Source organism: Pinus tabuliformis, chromosome 2_2 (assembly GCF_031772625.1).
Source record: "Pinus tabuliformis cultivar Carrire ecotype Pingquan chromosome 2_2, CPIR1, whole genome shotgun sequence".
Taxonomy (NCBI): Eukaryota; Viridiplantae; Streptophyta; class Pinopsida; order Pinales; family Pinaceae; genus Pinus; species Pinus tabuliformis.
The window spans coordinates 1154818876-1154840775 of record NC_142300.1 but is presented as its reverse complement, the minus strand read 5'-3'; positions in this window follow the sequence as shown (position 1 = coordinate 1154840775).

The window sequence follows — 21900 nt, the reverse complement described above, 5'->3', positions numbered from 1 at the left end:
GACACCCATCCTCAAATTGTTTAGATACAACATTAGCCACAACATTATTTTTATTGTTCTTGAATATAATCTCATATTCATACCCCAACATATTGGTAATCCATTAATACTAATTTGATGAAGAAAATCATTGTTTGATGAAGTACTTCAAACTACGATGGTTAGTCTTCATCTAAAAAATCCTACTTGTGAGATATGGCCACCAAGTCCCCACTGCATGAAGGATAGCCATCATTTCCTTCTCATATCTAGATTTTCCCTAATTGTGGTTATACAATTGCTTATTGGTGAATGACAAGGGGCATCCTTCAATACTACTCCTAGAACTTTGCTTGAGCCATCGTACTCAAAGAAAAAAGTCTTATTAAAGTCGATCACTACTAATATTGGAGTAGTGCACATGACATCCTTAAAGTAGTGAAGGCTTGTTTTGCTTCCTCACTCAATACAAAGATATTCCTTTTAAGGAACGAAGTTAGAGAAGTTGCAAATTTTTCCATATTTTTTCACAAATTTCTATAATAGCCTATAATTCTAAGAATCTTCTAAGGCTCTTCAATGTTTTTGGATCAGGGCAATCTTGTATAGCCACCATTTTGTTGGGATCAACTCATACTCTCTATTAACTTACTATGTGACCCCAATATTCAACCTTAGAAGCCCCAAAAACACATTTGGAGCATTTCATGAGTAACTATTTGGCTTTTGAAAGTTGAAAGGACAAGTATCAACATCCTTTATGTGATTCCCATGCTTTACTATAGATCGAGATATCATCAAAGAAGACCAACACAAAATTGGGTAGGAATAGTTTGAAAATATTATTCATAAAACTCTAGAAGGTCGATGGAGCATTATAAAGTTCAAAAGGAACCATTAGAAACTCATATTAACCTTTATGTGTTCTAAAAGCTATCTTTGGAATGTTTGCCTTTGTGATCCTAATTAGTGGTATTATGAATGCAAATCAAGCTTAGTGGAAAAATTTGCTCCATGAAGTCCATCTAGGATTTCATCAATTATTAGAATGAGAAAATTTTCCTTGATTGTCAACTTATGGATGACCCTAAAATCAGGATGCATGTGCCAAATGTCTTCCTTCTTTAACACCATGACTAGGTGATGAGTGTGAACTTGTACTAGAATATATTGACTTTGCCTCCAACAATTCTTGAAAATAATAAAATTTTATTGTACTTAGAAGTTACAAACCATGTCTAAATATCAAACACATACATGAGAACATAGCACAACAACTAAAGTGAAACAAACTAAATAAAGGTATCATGACCTTGTGCATGAAAGCATGATGTATTGTTTACAAGTGCATGTATCATAAGAAATGTAGTAGGAATAAGCTTATATATTATGCTTAAGTCATATGAAAGAACTCCTAAGTGATGTAAGGCTGTATCATCATGTCTATTATGGAAGATTTAGAAAAAAATCTTAATTAGAAGGTATAGGTGGGAGAGCTCATGTAAGTAGCAATATTGCATCCATGAGAGGGTGATCTAAAAATAGATAATTAAAATCTATCATGCAAATCCCTAAATAAATCTAATGCTCATAAAGCGGGAAAGCTCTATTAATAATTACCGATGTGAAACCTCACCATTACCTACACCCCTACTACTAAGGTAATCATTAGAGAAAACTCTTAACCAAAAAAATCAAATTTATTTGTTTGCAGTGTTATTTCAAATAGAAAATTAATACTAAAAGAAATTTAGATTTGACTTTTTTAAACATGAATATAATAAATTGATATATTGTAAGTACTCTTAAAAATTTGGCACTTTCTTCTCTTTAAATAAATGGATTTTTCATTTGGCTATAATTTTATAAATTTTAAATATTAATAATTAAAATTTTCTTACACACGATTCCACAGAATTTTGATGTATTTTTCAAAATAATACTTTTTATTACATGACATTTTTGTTTTTACTCATCATTTTAACCATACTTTTATATATATCGAAAAATTACTTTTACATTTTTTATATGTTTTATAGAATTCAAGGACTAATCTTTTCAAATTATCCTAAGTTTTAGAGAAATTAGGAAAGGTGTGTTGTTTTAGTCAATTTCTTGAGTTGGTAGGTCTCTTTTTTATATGTTTTATAAAATTCAAGGACTATTCTTTTCAAAGTTTTAGAGAAATTAGGAAAGGTGTGTTGTTTTAGTCAATTTCTTGGGTTGGAAGGTCTCTTTTTTATATGTTTTATAGAATTCAAGGACTATTCTTTTCAAATTATCATAAGTTTTAGAGAAATTAGGAAAGGTGTGTTGTTTTATTCAATTTTTTGGGTTGGAAGGTATCTTTTTTATATACTTTTCTTGACCATACATCGAGATGGGTTCTTTCCATGCAATATCATGATTGATTTGATGTGCATCTGCCACTGCTAAGTGTATTCGTAGGAGATATATCGAATATGTTCAGCCAATACAAAATAAGTTTTGAAGATGAAGTTATTTTAGTAGGTGAGTTATGAGTTATGGATTATTTTTTATTAGATGGAAAATTTATTATGATTTAGTTGTTGATTTATGGATTATTTAATGGATGAATTTTACATTTATTATTAACAGATTTTTATTAAATTTTTATTAATATTCAATTAATTTACATAAAATTTTATTATTTATTTTAATTTATTTTTTAAAATTCATCTTGTTTCATACTTTGAAATTAAATATTTTTACAATTAATAATAAATGCATAATTGATGTAGAAAGGTGTTTTTCATTTTAAAAAGAATTGTATAATAGCTAAAACAACTACATAAACATCAACTTATTATAAATATCAAAATACTTACTTTATGATACACTTCGAATTGCCAAGAAAAAAAAAATATATTAACTAGATTATAACTCTATTATTATTAATAATAAATGGCATGTAACAAAGTTTAACTATGGAGATTCAACCCCACTTAACCATGTATATTTTTAACTTCTAAAAAAGTTTTGTTACAATTCCATGGGCCAATACCATGGCTTATCAATACCATATGCCCAAAAAACCATAACTCATTTCATATGACACTTGTTCATATGATTTTTTTTTAATTAATCAAACTTTTTAAACAAGTAGAAAAGACATAAATGATAGAAAAGATATGGGGTAAATCTTTATGATTAAATCTTGTTATATATATATATTTTAAATGTATATATCTTTAATTCGTATTTAATTCTTTTATTCTAATAATAATAATAATTATAAAATGTTATAATTTAATTAATTTTAATGATTTTTTTAAATCTTGGCAATGTGAGATGTATCATGAAATAAGTTTTTTTATGCTTATCCTAGATTGATCCCTATCAATGTTTATTAGTTGGACCTTTGATGTTTCCTTTTTATTTTTTTGATGAATCAAATCAGCTAGGCATTGAGGTGGTTGGTACCATCCCACAAGAATACTCACTGAAGAGTCTAATCCAATAACAACAATGTTCATAGGCAGAAATCCATTACAAAAATATTTATCAATGCATTATCGCTCATCATGGCACTAGCATGGACTTCAAAATGGGCGGCAAAATAACAATAATTTTGCCCAACCACTCATCCCAATTGAACCTTGATCTATAATTACTACTAAAAGTACTTTATAATATTCCATGGAGGTTAAATCCCTACCTGTAACTACCCGCTAGGAATGAATTTTTTATTTAACCTTATTATCAGCACTTTATATGCACTTTTACCCATGGTAACATTATTCTTAGTAACAACACTTTATAAGTATTTTTACCCATGGTAACATTAAGCGTATGCATATTACATTGGATTATGGTAACAGTATGATGTTCGGATAATTGTTAGGCTTGACCCTATCCTCGATCTCGAGAAACATCCGGCGGTTTGCAATGATATTCATTACCTTTATGGTTTGAGTGATTTAAATCTTAATTAAGTATTCGTCCTGCGGATTCTGCAATTGCTATTTATGATTTTCATATGTGAACGATTACTATCCACATCAACATTTATTTAGACGGGCCTGGGTTTTCGCGATGCTGGAGAGCTTGCTCCGGTTATCGTTTTCCGACTATACGTTTTTGGTACACGATGACTTGGACCTCCATATGTCGTCCACCTGGCGTGTAGGGCGTGCAACCTGCCAGCTGGCTTAAGCTACAACATGCTGGTTATTACTCCGGTTACCAACGTGGAAAACGAAACTTAATGCGCCTGGTACACGACACGAGAAAGCCCATATGACAGCTTCCCTCTTGAATTCCCGCGCCCATTCCTACGGTGGAGATGAGTCCTCCTAGATCGACGGTTGGAAACAATCCAGGTATGGGTAATATGACTTGAGGGTTTTTTCAATGCTGCAAATGAACCCTTGCAGCTCATTCTCGCAGTAACTCTCGACTTCTACAGGTCTCTGGCGATTAGCATTTCTCGCACAACGCAGACTACCCAACATGCCCGTCCATGGTGGAGATAATGTTCCGCCTACCACCCATGGTCACGGTAATCACGCGCTTCCTTGCTCACAGTGAATGCTATCTTGTTTACAGTTTTGGGTTCTTTTGCTTTGTTAGAGTTCTGGTGCTCACTCTTTTTCTTTGTTTTCTGGCAACCCCTCTGTCACAAGTGCGGAATACAGGTGTCGTGACCAGCGTATGGTGGAAGACCAGCTCCGTCTATCCTCGTACCGCTTTCCTGGTAAGAGGAACCTGTCACCATAGATTTTAAAGTTAAGAGAAGACCCCGAAAGAAGGTCCGAGCCAACTCTCTTCTTGGCAGGCTGCCTGAACCTATGTTTGAGCTATGGTGTTTTTTTTTGTATTGTTTTGAGTCATTCCCTTAATGTGGAAAAACGGCAACCCGCTCCGGTTTCTCTGTAACAAATTTGGGTTCTGCCCAGAACTGATTTGGCGGCGATGCCCAAACCGGGTTGCGCACGCTACATGGCTCTTATTATGTAATTTATTACAGGACCGAGGGTTAACCCTGCGGTGAACATTCATGTAATACCTTAGCGGTTACAGATATTTTAATTTCTCTTTGACTGGATAATGAATTGTATATATTCCATGGTAACGTGTTACTGCTCATTATGGTTCTGAGTTTTTTTGTTGGGTTACTATTGATATTCTCATCTGGATTGTGGTTATGGTTGCTCACTGTGGAGCGTTTGCTACATTTATCTGTTCCGAAGATTTTCCTGTAAATTTCAATTTCAATTAGGATAATTAATCCCAATGTTTTGCTTGTTGTTATTTGCTTGTTGAATGAGGGTTGCTGGTTTCGACTTGGTGGCTTTCGTTGGCTTCCCTACCCTGTTCACTCCGGCTACTGCCGCCCAATTTACAGTGGTGTTCCAAGATTATTCGGAATGATTGATATAGGGTTAAGTCAAGTTTATGGCATGGGCGCAAGCCCTCCCTTGCCCCTCAATGCTGAGGTATTTCACTATCGTATTGCACATTTATAAAACTACATTTTTAAGGAAGGAGTCTTGCGATCACTGTTCGGAAAATTAATCTAGAGAATACACGAGTCTATTTATTCTTATCGTCTTGTTACTACTTTCTTTCGTTCCGTCAGTATCGTCTATGGATCTTTATATACATATACTTCTATAGTGTTTTTCGATTTAGATTCATAAGCTGAGATAAATATTCACAGAGTTCTATTTCATTTAGCCGTTACTTATTTTATTCAAGATTCTTTTTCAGCAAGAACTCAGTGAACCTAACTCTATTTTGGGTTTTGTTCTTTTTTCTTTTTTGCTGTTCTTTCTTTATGACAGATGTACAGGAATTTCGTTCTTTAAAAGATTAATGTCTATACATATTTCATGTCTTTATTTGCTTGCATTATTTCAGAAAATGTTTTCCATATACCATTTACAGTTTCCTGCTCTGTCATAAATTTTAATTAATTCTACAGCATATACAGACCATCAAATTCTCGGTTATTCCATACCTATTCAGAGGCAAACCTCTTAATGCGCTTGTCAACCTCCCGACCTTAGGAGGGTCCTCCTCGACCTTCCACCCCCAAGCACTCCTGCAAGATTCTTGCTGTATGCAAGCCCTCTGGCACTACCAGAGTTACGATATCTGGTCCTTACCAGACGTAGCAGTTCCATGGAGTTTTCTGCTTCCCAACATACGCTATCTGGTCCTTACCAGACTTAGTGTTCGCTGCCCAATTGCAACCTTTCGAGCCTTGCTATCTGGTCCTTACCAGACGTAGCAGTTGCTCTTTTCTTTTTTTTGACATTATGTATCCTCCCTCTATGAGGGTCTCAACCGTCATCTGAAGGTAGTTAGGTTTTTTTTTTTCTTTCTGACAGATGTCATATTTTAATTCTAATACCCCTCTGATGAGGAAGCACTATAACCATTATCAGTTGTTTTTCTTCCAACCACACTTAATGGCAACCAATAACAATTTATCAACATAATTAATTAAAACAGTAACAGCAATAATAATTACTCAGTTTCACCAAACATAACCATAGTCAACAGTTAAATTTACTGCCTTTAATTTAAACACTAACGATTAACTAGGGGCATTACATCTCCCCCTCCTGAAGTTCAACATCGTCCCGATGTTGTTCACCCATAAACAATTCGGGATAATTTTCTTTCATGCTCTGTTCATCCTCCCAGGTGGCCTCTTCTGGCCCAAAGTGCTGCCATTGCACTTTAACCTGGGTGATGACTCGTTTCCGCAGCACGACCCTTCTCCGATCTAGTATGCTCACCGGCTCGACTAGGAATTCTCCTTCCGGTTCCACCTGAAACACACAACAATCTGATCAGTGCTTTCCCTAGCAACCATTTTTAGTTTATGCTTCTTACAGTATCCTCTTACCTGTATGTCCTGCCAACTAATTATGTGTTTAGGGTCATAGACATATTTTTTTAAAACTGACACGTGGAAGACGTTATGGACCCGGATGTGGCTAGGTAGGGCTAGCTGATAAGCTACCGGCCCCACTCGTGCTAAAATCTGAAAGGGTCCACAAAAACGGGGTGCCAATTTGGCACAACCATTCCATTGTAGAGCACTTCTCCTTGCCCGAATCCTGACATATACATGTTCTCCCACTTGGTACTCCCTAAAGGTCCTTTTTCGATCTGCAAAACTTTTTTGTCTGTCTTGAGCTACTTTTAAATTAGCCCGCACTCTCTTAACCATTGCCTCCATCTCTTTTAACATTTCAGGACCCAGCATGAGTCTGTCTTCTGGTCCACTCCAACTGGATGGCGTGCGGCATTTTCGGCCGTAAAGTACTTCGAATGGGCTCATCTGCAAGGATGCATGATATCCATTGTTATAAGCAAACTCCACAAGATGTAAATACTCTTCCCACCGAGTGGGTTGTTGCATCACATATGACCTCAGCATGTCCTCCACCACTTGATTCACCCGCTCAGTCTGTCCGTCAGTTTGCGGATGATATGCGGTGCTAAAATTCAATTGAGTTCCCAGACCTTCAAACAAGGTCCTCCAAAAAGCTGATGTGAATTTAACATCGCGATCGGATATTATAGTTTTTGGCAGCCCATGGAGCTTAAATATGTTCTGCATAAAAACATTTGCAATTTGGGCTGCACGATACGTAGATTGAACTGGTATGAAGTGGGCTGTCTTACTGAGTTTGTCCACTACAACCATAATAGAGTCATTGTTCCTCTTGGACTTCGGTAACCCTGTAATAAAGTCCATGGTGATAATCTCCCACTTCCATTCTGGTATAGGTAATGGTTGTAGCAAACCCGCGGGATGTTGATGTTCAGCTTTAATCTGCTGACATTCTATGCATCGTGCCAAATATTCCATTACATCCCTTTTCATGCCTGGCCAGTGATATTCCCTCCGAAGCGAAGTGATTAACTTTTGATAACCCGGATGTCCTGCATAAGGACTTTTATGATATTCATCCATAATTTTTTTCTTAATATCGCTCTGATTGGGTACACATATTCTTTTCTTGTAGCATAAAATGCCTGCTGCGTCCAATTCATAACCTTGTTGCATTATGTGGATGTTTAAGTTCTGCACAAGTTGTTTCTTTTGCTGGTAGATTTGATCTTGCTCAACAGCCTCTATAATTTCTTTGCTAAGGGTAGACCGTCCTTCACTAAGGCCAATTTCATAGAGACAATGCGCTTTTCGGCTTAATGCATCTGCTACCCGGTTTTCTTTTCCTTTTAAGTGTTTGATTTCAAAATCAAAACCGCCCAAAAATTCCACCCACCTAGCTTGCCTAGCGTTTAAAGTTGGTTGACTAAAGTAGCTAGTTAAGCTGTGGTGATCTGTCATCAATAAAAATTTTCTTCCCACCAAATAATGGCGCCACATTTTCAGTGCATGTACTACAAAAGTGAGTTCCAGATCATAGGCTGAATACTTTTGTTCATGTTCTTTCAATTTTCTGGATTCGTACGCGATCACCCTCCCTTCTTGCATCAACACCCCTCCTACACCCTCTTTGCTTGCATCTGTGCAGACTACGTAATCTTTTTCCGGGTCTGCAATGCTCAGCACAGGTGCAGTGGTGAGCAGGTGTTTGAGTTGTTCAAAACTCTGTTGACACTCCGCTGTCCACTTAAATATTTTTCCTTTCTTTTGCAAGGAGGTGATGGGGTATGCAACCCTGGAAAAACTTTCCACGAACCGCCTATAATATCCAGCCAGCCCCATGAAAGACCTGATATCTGCCACGTCCTTTGGTGTTGGCCATTCCATTATGGTTTTAATCTTTTCAGGGTCCACAGCAATGCCTTCCTTGGTGATGATATGCCCCAAATACTGGATCTGCTCTTTATAAAAGTCGCATTTGCTAAATTTACCATATAGCTGATGTTCCCGTAGAGTCTGTAGCACGAGTCTGAGATGCTCCTCATGCTCTTTAATATTCCGAGAGTATATCAGTATATCATCAATAAAAATTAACACGAATTTATCCAAGTACTGATGAAATACACTATTCATCAGGCACATAAATGTCGCAGGTGCATTGGTCAACCCGAAAGGCAGTACCACGAACTCATAGTGCCCATAACGGGTTCGAAAAGCAGTTTTGGCTATGTCCTCCTCCTTAATTCTGATTTGATGATACCCAGATCTCAAATCGATCTTTGAAAATATCGTCGCCCCTTTCACCTGATCGAACAGTTCATCGATACGGGGTAGTGGGTATTTATTTTTCACTGTCAATTTATTCAGCTGTCGATAATCTATGCACATACGGAGAGTTCCATCCTTTTTCCTGACAAACAGTACAGGGGCTCCCCAGGGTGATACGCTGGGACAGATGTACTTCTTGTCCAACAGCTCTTGCAGCTGCATCTTTAATTCTGTCAATTCCGGCACACTCATCCGGTATGGTGCTCGGGACACTGGGGCTGCACCAGGTACCAACTCTATGGTAAAATCCAAATCTCTTTTAGGTGGCAGTCCTGGTATTTCTTCGGGAAACACATCTGCAAATTCTTGCACTACTGGTATGCTTCCCAATGCATTATCTTTATCTTCAAACTTGGCATGACCCACTTGAATTGCATATACTTGACACTTTTTCCGGATGCATTTAGCCAGTTGTGAGGCAGTAATTGGCCGGATCTGTACTGGCTTCAGGATACCCTGAATTTCCTGTTCGTTTCCCAGTTCGTCCCGGTAAGAAATTGTTTTTGTTTTGCAATTTATTATGGACCACCGCCTTTCCAGCCAGTCCATTCCAATTAGCACATCATAAGAGCCGAGAGGAAGTACATTTAATTCTGCCGTCACTGTCTGACCTGCTATCTTCAATGGGCAGTTGTTGACCTTGGCCAGCACCCGCCTTTTGGCCCCGGTAGCTAGCTAAACTAACCATGGACTCTTAAACTTAACAGATTGCAAATTACATTTTTCCACTATTTTGGGGCTAACATAACTTAATGTAGCTCCTGGGTCTACTAAAACGGAAACAGTTCGATCAAAAATCTTACCTTCGAACTCTACCATCGTTGGCTGGTAATCAGCTTGACGGTCCTCGAGAGCGGAATTTATTCTTGGTATGGACCGAGCTACGTCTCCCACTGTAGAGGCTTCATAAACCTGGGACACCTGATCACTACCCTTTCGGTGAGGACAGTTCTTAATATAGTGTGGCCCGCCACAACCCCAACACTGTACTGGCGGTCTAGCTGTCCCCTCATTATCAACTCTGCCCGGCTGCTCGCTATATTTGGATTCATTAGGTGGTTTTAATCTGAGCTGATTTCTAGACTGGTTCCTATTGCTGGGCCCTTTTGAGACTCCCTTGCTGAAACTGCCACGAGCTCCCTTAACTCCCATAGTGGTTCTGCCGCCCTTTTTATCTGCCCAATGCTTCCCAAAACTTTCTCCCTTTTGTTTATTTTGCTGATAGCATATTCTAGCTTTCTGTATCGCTTCATCCATGGTCTTCGGGTTATCAAATTCGATCCTTTCCCGCATTGTTTTGGGTAGACTGCTAACAAACCGCTGCACTTTTGCCTTTTCCTCCCGAATATATGGTACATAGCGGAGCAGAGATGTAAATTTAGTAATGAATTCATCCATGGTCTGCTGCCCAAGCCGCAGATCATGAAATTCCCGTGCTTTTTCATCGTAGAAGCGTTCAGTCAAGTATTTCTCCTTGAAGTATCTTTGAAAAATTTCCCAAGTTATATCTTGTTCACTCACTCCCCGCACCATCTTGACTTCCTCCCACCATAATGTAGCTTTGGCCTGCAGCTGGAAAATAGCCAGCCGTGCCTTAAGATGGTGATCATACTCGTAAACTTGGAAATATTTGTTCATGTTAATTAACCAAGCTTCCGCAGCCTCCTCGGACTCCCCATCAAAATGCGGCGGCTTAATCTTCCGAAACTCCCCTTGCAGTTCTATCCGCTGTCTTTTTGAGGTTTGATGTTCAGAGGCGTTGTCAGATTTCTCTCCTCGAACCTCCGCCCTTCCTTCTGTTTCTTCCTGATCAGTATGGTAATCTTGTTCTTCTGATACACGCTTTTGCTCTGGACTGGGATTAGGCTGGTGCTGGTTTTGTTTATCTGATAAACTTTTCAGGATCCTTTCCTGTTCCATGGTTAATCTGGTGTTGTCCTCACGCAAACGGGCCATCTCGTTCTTCAATTCCTGGACTGTCTCCAATATGGTCAAATTGGTGCTGCGTGCCTCCTCCCCTAGCTGCACCCATATCTCAGGATTCCCCTGAGGGTGGGTGACGTTGTCTGGTCTGTCCACATTTCCATGAGGAGCGCTGCTCGTTCTCCTCATTCTGCTGTCACCTGTTCAGAAGATTAGTTCATTTTCAACAGATATTATATGCAATACATTGTTGGATAACCCCTACTTGCTTATTAACCGGAGAGCTTGCTCCGGTTATCGTTTTCCGACTATACGTTTTTGGTACACGATGACTTGAACCTCCATATGTCGTCCACCTGGCGTGTAGGGCGTGCAACCTGCCAGCTGGCTTAAGCTACAGCATGCTGGTTATTACTCCGGTTACCAACGCTGAAAACGGAACTTAATGCGCCTGGTACACGGCACGAGCAAGCCCATATGACAGCTTCCCTCCTGAATTCCCGCGCCCATTCCTACGGTGGAGATGAGTCCTCCTAGATCGACGGTTGGAAACAATCCAGGTATGGGTAATATGACTTGAGGGTTTTTCAATGCTGCAATTGAACCCTTGCAGCTCATTCTCGCGGTAACTCTCGACTTCTACAGGTCTCTGGCGATTAGCATTTCTCGCACAGCGCAGACTACCCAACATGCCCGTCCACGGTGGAGATAATGTTCCGCCTACCAGCCATGGTCACGGTAATCACGCGCTTCCTTGCTCACGGTGAATGCTATCTTGTTTACAGTTTTGGGTTCTTTTGCTTTGTTACAGTTCTGGTGCTCACTCTTTTTCTTTGTTTTCTGGCAACCCCTCTGTCACAGGTGCGGAATACAGGTGCCGTGACCAGCGTATGGTGGAAGACCAGCTCCGTCTATCCTCATTCCGCTTTCCTGGTAAGAGGAACCTGTCACCATAGATTTTAAGGTTAAGAGAAGATCCCGAAAGAAGGTCCGGGCCAACTCTCTTCTTGGCAGGCTGCCTGAACCTATGTTTGAGCTATGGTGTTTTTTTTTGTTTTGAGTCATTCCCTTAATGTGGAAAAGCGGCAACCCGCTCCGGTTTCTCTGTAACAAATTTGGGTTCTGCCCAGAACTGAGTTGGCGGCGATGCCCAAACCGGGTTGCGCACGCTACATGCTCTTATTATGTAATTTAATACAAGACCGAGGGTTAACCCTGCGGTGAACATTCATGTAATACTTAGCAGTTACAGATATTTTAATTTCTCTTTGACTGGATAATGAATTGTATATATTCCATGGTAACGTGTTGCTGCTCATTATGGTTTTGAGTTTCTGTTGGGTTACTATTGATATTCTCATTTGGTTTGTGGTTATGGTTGCTCACTGTGGAGCGTTTTCTACATTTATCTGTTCCGAAGATTTTCCTGTAAATTTCAATTTCAATTAGGATAATTAATCCCAATGTTTTGCTTGCTGTTATTTGCTTGTTGAATGAGGGTTGCCGGTTTCGACTTGGTGGCTTTCGCTGGCTTCCCTACCCTGTTCACTCCGGCTACTGCCGCCCATTTTACAGTGGTGTTCCACGATTATTCGGAATGATTGATACAGGGTTAAGTCAAGTTTATGGCATGGGCGCAAGCCCTCCCTTGCCCCTCAATGCTGAGGTATTTCACTATCGTATTGCACATTTATAAAACTACATTTTTAAGGAAGGAGTCTTGCGGTCACTGTTCGGAAAATTAATCTAGAGAATACACAAGTCTATTTATTCTTATCGTCCTGTTACTGCTTTCTTTCGTTTCGTCAGTATCGTCTATGGATCTTTATATACATATACTTCTATAGTGTTTTTCGATTTAGATTCATAAGCTGAGATAAATATTCACAGAGTTCTATTTCATTTAGCCGTTACTTATTTTATTCAAGATTCTTTTTCAGCAGGAACTCAGTGAACCTAACTCTATTCTGGGTTTTGTTCTTTTTTCTTTTTGCTGTTCTTTCTTTATGACAGATGTACAGGAATTTCGTTCTTTAAAATATTAATGTCTATACATATTTCATGTCTTTATTTGCTTGCATTATTTCAGAAAATGTTTTCCATATACCATTTACAGTTTCCTGCTCTGTCATAAATTTTAATTAATTCTACAGCATATACAGACCATCAAATTCTCGGTTATTCCATACCTGTTCAGAGGCAAACCTCTTAATGCGCTTGTCAACCTCCCGACCTTAGGAGGGTCCTCCTCGACCTTCCACCCCCAAGCACTCCTGCAAGATTCTTGCTGTCTGCAAGCCCTCTGGCACTACCAGAGTTACGCTATCTGGTCCTTACCAGACGTAGCAGTTCCAGGGAGTTTTCTGCTTCCCAACATACGCTATCTGGTCCTTACCAGACTTAGCGTTCGCTGCCCAATTGCAACCTTTCGAGCCTTGCTATCTGGTCCTTACCAGACGTAGCAATTTCTCTTTTCTTTTTTTTTGACATTATGTATCCTCCCTCTATGAGGGTCTCAACCGTCATCTGAAGGTAGTTAGGTTTTTTTTTTTTCTTTCTGACAGATGTCATATTTTAATTCTAATACCCCTCTGATGAGGAAGCACTATAACCATTATCAGTTGTTTTTCTTCCAACCACACTTAATGGCAACCAATAACAATTTATCAACATGATTAATTAAAATAGTAACAACAATAATAATTACTCAGTTTTACCAAACATAACCATAGTCAACAGTTAAATTTACTGCCTTTAATTTAAATGCTAACGATTAACTAGGGGCATTACACTACCATTCACCTAATAATTATTGATATTTACATTAAAATTAAATTAAAAGTCCTATTCCAAAACAGGCATGGCTATCAACATAATTAAATGATTCCATATTAAATTTTACACTTATCTAGCTACAAAAATATCTATCAAGGCATTATTGCTCATCATGGCACTAGCATGGATTTCAACATGGGCGGGAAAATAACAATCATTTTGCCCAACCACTCATCCCAATTGAACTTTGATGTATAACTACTAAAAATACTTTATAATATTCCATGGAGGTTAAATCCTACCATTCACCTAATAATTATTGATATTTACATTAAAATTAAATTAAAAGTCCTATTCCAAAATAAACATGTCTATCAACATAATTAAATGGTTCCATATTAAATTTTACACTTATCTAGTTATGTGTAGTCTAACTACTAAACAAAATGATATTTTTCTGAATATTTTTTCTAATCAATTTTATTCAAAATCTAGTAGAGATTTTTAAGTCATAATTTTAAGTTGTTTAATCTATAAAGATCAAGTACCTAAGAAGTTTTCAAAGTCCATTTAAACATTCAAAAGTACATTTTAAACAATAAAAAAAAAAAAAAAAAATCTTACTAAAAATTATTTATTATGGTAAAAAAAAACTATTTCATATATATATATATATAATCACTAAAAAAAATACTATATTAAATCATTTTAATTCAATCATTAATAAATTTATCATTAATAATTTATAAACCCATAATATTAAATAATCAATAATATTTATTCATAATATTTTAAAACTTATTTAACTTTATGTGGGTGACGAATGAAGTATTTACCCAAAATATTTACAACTGAATAAAACACATTTTTTTACCAGAAATCTTATTCAATAAAACACAGTTTTTTTTTGAAATCTTCTTCAGCATCAACTTCTCCATTGTAAAAATATAGGTACTTGTTAAAAAAATTAATAAAATTCCAAATTCATCTAATACATTTTAACATGTGTTTCATGCTACACGGTTATGAGTATATAAATTGGGAAAAATCATGTCACGTAACTTATCCTCTTCATACTAATTTCTATTTCCTCGTTTTCTATATTTTCATTATTTTTAACATGGGTCTCTGCGAGAGGGTTATGAGTATACAAAAAGTCAAAAGTCAAAAGGGAGGGTAATAGATAAAATCATAATATTATTTTAGCAATTTTTAAAAATTAATTAATAATCAATTATAAGAATGAGCCATTCAAATACATATATGCAAATTTTTGTTAAAACTCATGATATCAATTTATACATAAAAATATATAATTTATTATTATTATTATGTAAATTATGTCATCTGATTTTTTGAATTTTGAATTTTTATCTTTTTTACATCGATATATTTCAAGCATTTTGTTATTTATGAATTAACATATTAATATTTAATAAAAAACTAACAATTCCCGGTGCTAGTGAAAATGTGTGAATAATTGCAAATAAGTGAAGATGTTAAACAAAATTGGTAACTTTTATTTCAAAGCTGTTCAAACTATAATAACTTTACTTATTTAAGAAATATAAAGAAATTAATAGGAGAGATTCCTTTCCTTGCATTAAAATAGTGGATGGAAAGGGTATTTTATGAAGGATTCACATGCAACAAGAAAGAATTTTTTCTTAATGTTGTGTGAGGTATAGAGGGAAGAGTGTGGCTTGTTGGTGTATTGTGGTGCTTGGAGTAATTATAATGGGAGAAATTGAGGCAGGTAGCGGGAATTTCTTTTTCTAAGTATCGTGCGTTGGGTTGTGTGAGATAGTTTTGAGCAATGAAAATAATTTCACCCTTACAGACTCTTAGCCTTAGTTTAGAGGTAGTATCTAGAAAATTGCATGTAGTTGGGTGGAAAAGCTTCTTTAGCAACTAATGGGTGGTGAATTATAGAAAAAATAAATGTTCATTTTAATTGATGGTTAGTTCTTTCTATAAAGTGTTTAATAGTTGTATTTGTACAAAAGGCATGTTCAAAGGAGAAGATCATTTGCACCTTTATGATATTCTAGTCCTTAGAAGTTGAGGTGGATAAAATCTACAAATCCACACCATGTGCTAGTAGATATGTGTAATTCAAGATACAATTTATAAAAGAAATATGTAGGTGTTATGTTTATCATATTTGAAAAATTAAGAAATCATAAGTAAATGCAAATAATACTATTTCTCAAGAGACATTGCACAAGACAAATCAAATTAAGCCTAAAAAATCCCTTAATCTAGGGAATTCCTTTGAAGGTTTTGTCTTAGTTGTCTTAGGATTTTCACATGTTGCATGGATCCTTAGTTAAGGATGACATGACAACGCCAAAGAAGTTTTTAGATGGATTAAATCATTGCAAACAACATTATGGCTCAAGTGTAAACTTTGTTCAATGCTTGTGTTGATTTTCTGAGGCTTGTGTCAACCTTTTATATCAAAGCTCTTGCATCCAAATATTCCATGGCACAATACTTACTCAATTTATACAATAGAATGAATGTCACTTTGAAACAAACAATGGCACGCTCACGGATTATTCATGTTATGGTTGGTAATTGGATCCACAGTTCACACATTGTGCTAGTATTTTAACATTACTTATTGGGTAAAAGGACTATTATTTGTTGTTTTTTCAAAGAGATATATGATCTTCTAATTTGATAATTACTTTCCAATGATTTCTTAATCAAGTCATATTATGTCACATATATGATTAAGCGATTATACATAGAAAAAATCGACAATAATACAATAATGATAGTAGGATCATAAAGAGACAACCAAGCACAAAAGAGACACAAAAATTATGCCCTAGGAAACCCAAATTCAGGAGAAAACCCAACAATATTTTCTAGGATAAATTGTTTAGTTCAACAAAGTACAATCTAATATTTCAAGTCAAAATTTCTCAACCTAGACCAACAATCTAGCATAGCTCAAACTTGGTCAAGCAAGTTGAAACTCCACCTCTTATAACTACCCAAAAACTTCAGTCAAACTCAATTAAACAAGCTAAAATTCAGCCTCTTGCAACTACCTAGAACCTTAGTCAAACTACCCAGAAACAGGGCAAAATTTGGTCAAACAATAACAGAACTGACTTAGTCAATGTTGGTTAACATAGGTCAAAGCTCAAGAAGTCTTCCTCGTTAACTTTCATATGTGAAAAAAATAATAGAAGATGTTATTTGATCTGAAAAATGTGTGTCCAAATGATGGAGGCCAAGCTTGTATTTATAGTGGTCATGAGGTGCCTAAGGGACACGTTTCCTTGTGTTGGGATGACCTATACTTTGGGGCTGAGTTGAGCAGATTTAATTCAAATTCAAATTTTAATTTTCCCTCTTTTGATTGAGCTGAATTGTAGCTGGGGAATGCCTCCTGCAACTACCCAAAAAACAACACTCCCTCTTAGCTAGGGAGGCACTCACCTAAACTTCCTCAAATTTCCACTTTGCTAAAAAAATTCTCCATCCCAAGAAAAGATTGAATGAGCCTGATATGTTAATGTATCCATCCACTTCATGTTCTATAATTATAGAACTATGTGGAAAGCATCCTGCATCAACATCATGCGAAGGATCTATTTACCCACTAGCCAAATACCCTTTTCAAAGGATCTAGTCACCCACTAGCCAAATAACCTTTCACGATATTGTTAGGTACCCCCTGATTGGAGTAAACACAAGACTAGTTCTAGGTCACCAACTATCCAAGTCACCACTTGGAACTAAGTCAGTATCCCTGACCAATGGTGAAATCCTACACCAATTTACCATTTCCTCATGTTATCATATGATACTTGAATGGTGAAACACTTACTCGATGTTATGGGGCACTCGCTCTACCCAAAATCGAAGTAACCCTTGGAAATATGATCAAAACCTTCTGATCTAGTGAGCACCCGAGCCATAATGCTCTATACGCTAATCTCCCTAACCACATTACATGGAACTTGGTCAATACCCTTGACTTAGGGAGAATGTCTATCCTTGATGCCACAACATCAACACTCCCTCTAATCAAGGGGAGCATTCTCAACCATTCCAAAGTTGTCCCTCAAGTAGACAAAATTCATTTAGGAAAAAGGCTTGATGAGAATCTCAACAACCTGCTCATCTGTAGAAATGTATTGGAGCATCATTGCTCCCTTTTGTACCATGTATCAGATGTAGTGGTACTTGATCTCAATGTCCTTTGACATGCCATCATGGTCGTTTACAACACTTGATCAAACAATCCTACGAGAAAATTCCAAAGCCACACTACTTCATAAATCGCCAAAATACTTGCAATATACTCAACCTCTGCAGTGCTAATTGTGACAGATGTATGCTTCCTAGTCATCCAGGATATCATAGCAGAACCCAAGCTGAAGCAACATCCTGATGTGCTCTTCTTTAATTTTAAATTCTTTGCTCAATTTGAATCTATATATCCTTGCAATTATTGTACTTCATCATTTTGAGCCATATCACAATCCATATCCAATTGTACCATGTTGGTACCTCAACACGTGTTGCGTTGCATTCCTCGGCTCAACCATAAATTGACCGACTTCCTTCAATAGATCCATCACCACAACTGCTTTTCTGGTCACCCTGATCGGGTGCTCCCTTTAACACTGAAACAACCTGCTATGGCTATTATATATGCTCCCTCTATCATTGTTGCTTCCTAGTCACTGAAACATATCTGCTATCTAGCATGGTCCACACATAGAAGGCATAATTCTCTTAGAGACCTCCAGTATTTGAGCATCTAGTATTGATGATCTCAAACCTGTGACATCCTCTTGGACGATTGGTCCTTCCACTTTTATCGATTGTTTTTACATCGTGGGATCCACCAAATCTAAATCAAAACCTCTCAAATTCTTCAGATTGGTCACCATGGGAGTTTCCATCATCCCAAAATTTCTAAAGGATCTCAATAGTTTACTTTTGTTGACCAAGAAAGTAATGCATCAAATCTAGATCCTTCATCTCGAACTCATAGGTCAACTCCCTCTGAAGTAAGGCTTCCTGAGGTAATCCTAACTACTTCCTCTATTACGAAAGAAAATCTTCCTTCCATTGTTACTCCCTTTATCACATGAGTCCTTCTATTCCCGCCATAAACAAGTCATGTAATAATAATATAAACCTTGTAGTGAAGGTTAGGATCAACATTACACTTGGTGAAACTAATACTCATCAAATATCCATCAATCCAAGAATACCATGCTCGGGGTGCTTGCTTGAATCTGTACAAAGCCTTCTTTAGTCTGCAAACATGAGATTCCCTCTTATGTACCTTAAATACCCAAGGTATCTCTATGTACACCTATTCTTCCTTTATTACTTTGTTGAGGAAAGTAGTCTTCACATCTATCTAATGTAATTTCCAACCCATAATTGAAATAATAGTTCTAATAGAAGTGTACCTTGTAACTAGAGAAAATGTCTCTTCATAGTCCTCTCCATCTTTTTAGGAGAACCCCCTTTCCATGCATCTTGCTTTGCACTTCTCTATGTTGTTTCCTACTGCATGCTTGATCTTGTAGATCTATTTGGAAGTCAACATTAGCTTCCCTTCAGGTCTTGATACAACTTTCCACACATCATTCTTCATGATGGAATAATATTCCTCCATCATGGCATCCTTTCAAACTTGTTGGCTTGTTTCCTTTGAACTAGAAGCTCTTGTGGTCATCTAGTATGGTTCTAGATGTCTACAAAATTTCCCCCTCTCAAACAAAAATCACTCTTACTGGATTTATGCTTGATCTCGGGAGAATCCTCTTCCCACAAACTTTTCTTTGTTCTTCCTGATGCTTCCATCTGCTGCCAGAATCATTTCCTTGGAAACCTTCATGATGTACCTGTAAATTTCATTAGGAGGCCATGGAAGAAACACTTATAACCAAGCAAAAGGTACAAAGACAAGAGGTTTTACCAATAAGTAATAATAATCAAAGAAGAAAGATGTGAGGCACTTATCTTTTGATTTGAGGATTGTAGGGAATTTTTAAATCCCTCTTGATCCTTTGTTTCTTGCAGAAATCATTGAAATTCATCTGTAAGCTCATCAAGTTGTAGATGCTTATCCTCATCCTCATCATCAGATACTTAATGCATCTTACTTTCCTTTTATTCCTTGAATGAATTGTATGATCTAGGTTTTCTTCATTTAGTGAATTCATCGATTTTTAATACTCTAGGTCTAGCTCTATGGTTTTATCCACAAACCCTAGGGATTTTTAAATCATAACCTTCAAGTATTTTCTATGGTTTTCAAACCCTAAGTGTACCAGCTCTTCCGAAAAGGGCTCATATTTTAGCACAAGTATTATGAATTTTCTTGCTTTATATGAGAGAGCCTTTCTCCTAAGATAACTCTCGATTTGGATTAAATTTCTTGAATCAAATCATATCCCAAATGCTTACAAATTTTTTTGCTATATACTAATATGTTCTGGCAAGATCCTCGCAACATATCTCAGCCAATACAATTTTAACTTCAACAACATATACAAGGCATCTTCTACACATACTTGTCAAGGGCCCTTATTTTACCATATTTCCACAATCATATATCTACTTCTAGTTCAACCCCCCTTTAGCAAGTCTTATCAATGACAACACTTTTTCTTATGCCTATAAAGAGCTTCCTAGATAGGCCTCAACATTGTCGATAAATCTGGGATAGTTATTTTAGGTCTCCTTTTAAACGATTTATCTTTCAATGACAAGTTATTGTGATGTTGTTTTAGCTCTTCTTTAGTATATTAGGTTTCGTATCATCAAGACAAATACCAAATAATAAAGATCATAACATAGAACACAAATGTAGCGCTCAGCTAGGGAAAAACCCATAAGGAGGGGAAAACCTAATCAAGAACTCTTCCTTCAGTACACTCAAATAAAAATGATACAACCATGACCTTTGACACAATCTTTTACCCCTCCATCCATCGAGCTAACCAAATAATTTTTTTTCCTGCAATTCAATCCTTGATCTGCAACAATTTTGTTCCTGTAATAGAGTCACAGTCTCTTAATCCCTTCGACCTATAATAGTCCTTCAATTCTGTTAGGCCCCTATACTACTAGTGTAACCCCTTATTGTTATTAGTACAACCCACTTATTATATTGATGTACCCATGTAGTGCCCATATTGTTACTATTGTGCCCCATAGAAGCCCACTATTGTTATTATTGTGCCCTTACATTATTATTGTTATGTCGGCTCTGATTATGTTATGACCCCTTAGACTCCTATATATAGAAAGGAGGTCTTTTCATTTGTATCATCCAAGAATTGCTCATTTATGTAATGTAAAGGAGGTTGCCCCCTCGAAGAGGCTGAATTCTAAGGCGTGGATCTCTCTTTTCTATCTTTTTGTGAGCTGGTTTCATAACATTTGGTATCAGAGCTTTGGATTCTAGGGTTTCACTGCTCCAAACATGTCATCGTGGTATTTTCGCTATAACTTTTTTTCTGTGACATTTCAGAAGCTAAAAAAAAATCCATGTGATAAGAAATCGCGCTTAATCTCGGGTCCGAATTTCAGAGCTTTTCGCATTATACTTGCGGAGATATGATCTGAGGAAGTTGGTCTTTTTGAAGACTCCTGAATTAAATTCCAAACAGGTGAGCTGGGGAAATCATCATAACTTTCTCTCTGAGCATTGGATTGAAATTTTGTAAGAAGGTACAGAAAGCGGACGGACTTTATTTTCTTTTATATATTTTTCAATGCCAAAGGTCGAAACAGTGACACATGGCACTTCATACAAGTTCTCTCTTCTGGAAAGGTCTATAATCAGGTCATCTTGGGAGATTGTGCATAACTCTTTCTTGGAGAATCCAATTTGGATCAGACTAGTGGCATTGGAAAGAGGACATAGAGGGCTACTATAGGTTGCAATTTCAGAACTTAAAGATCCAAAAGTACAGAGTTACAGTCGTTTCAAGATTGAGTTCCTAAAATCAAGAAAAAACAAGATGAGG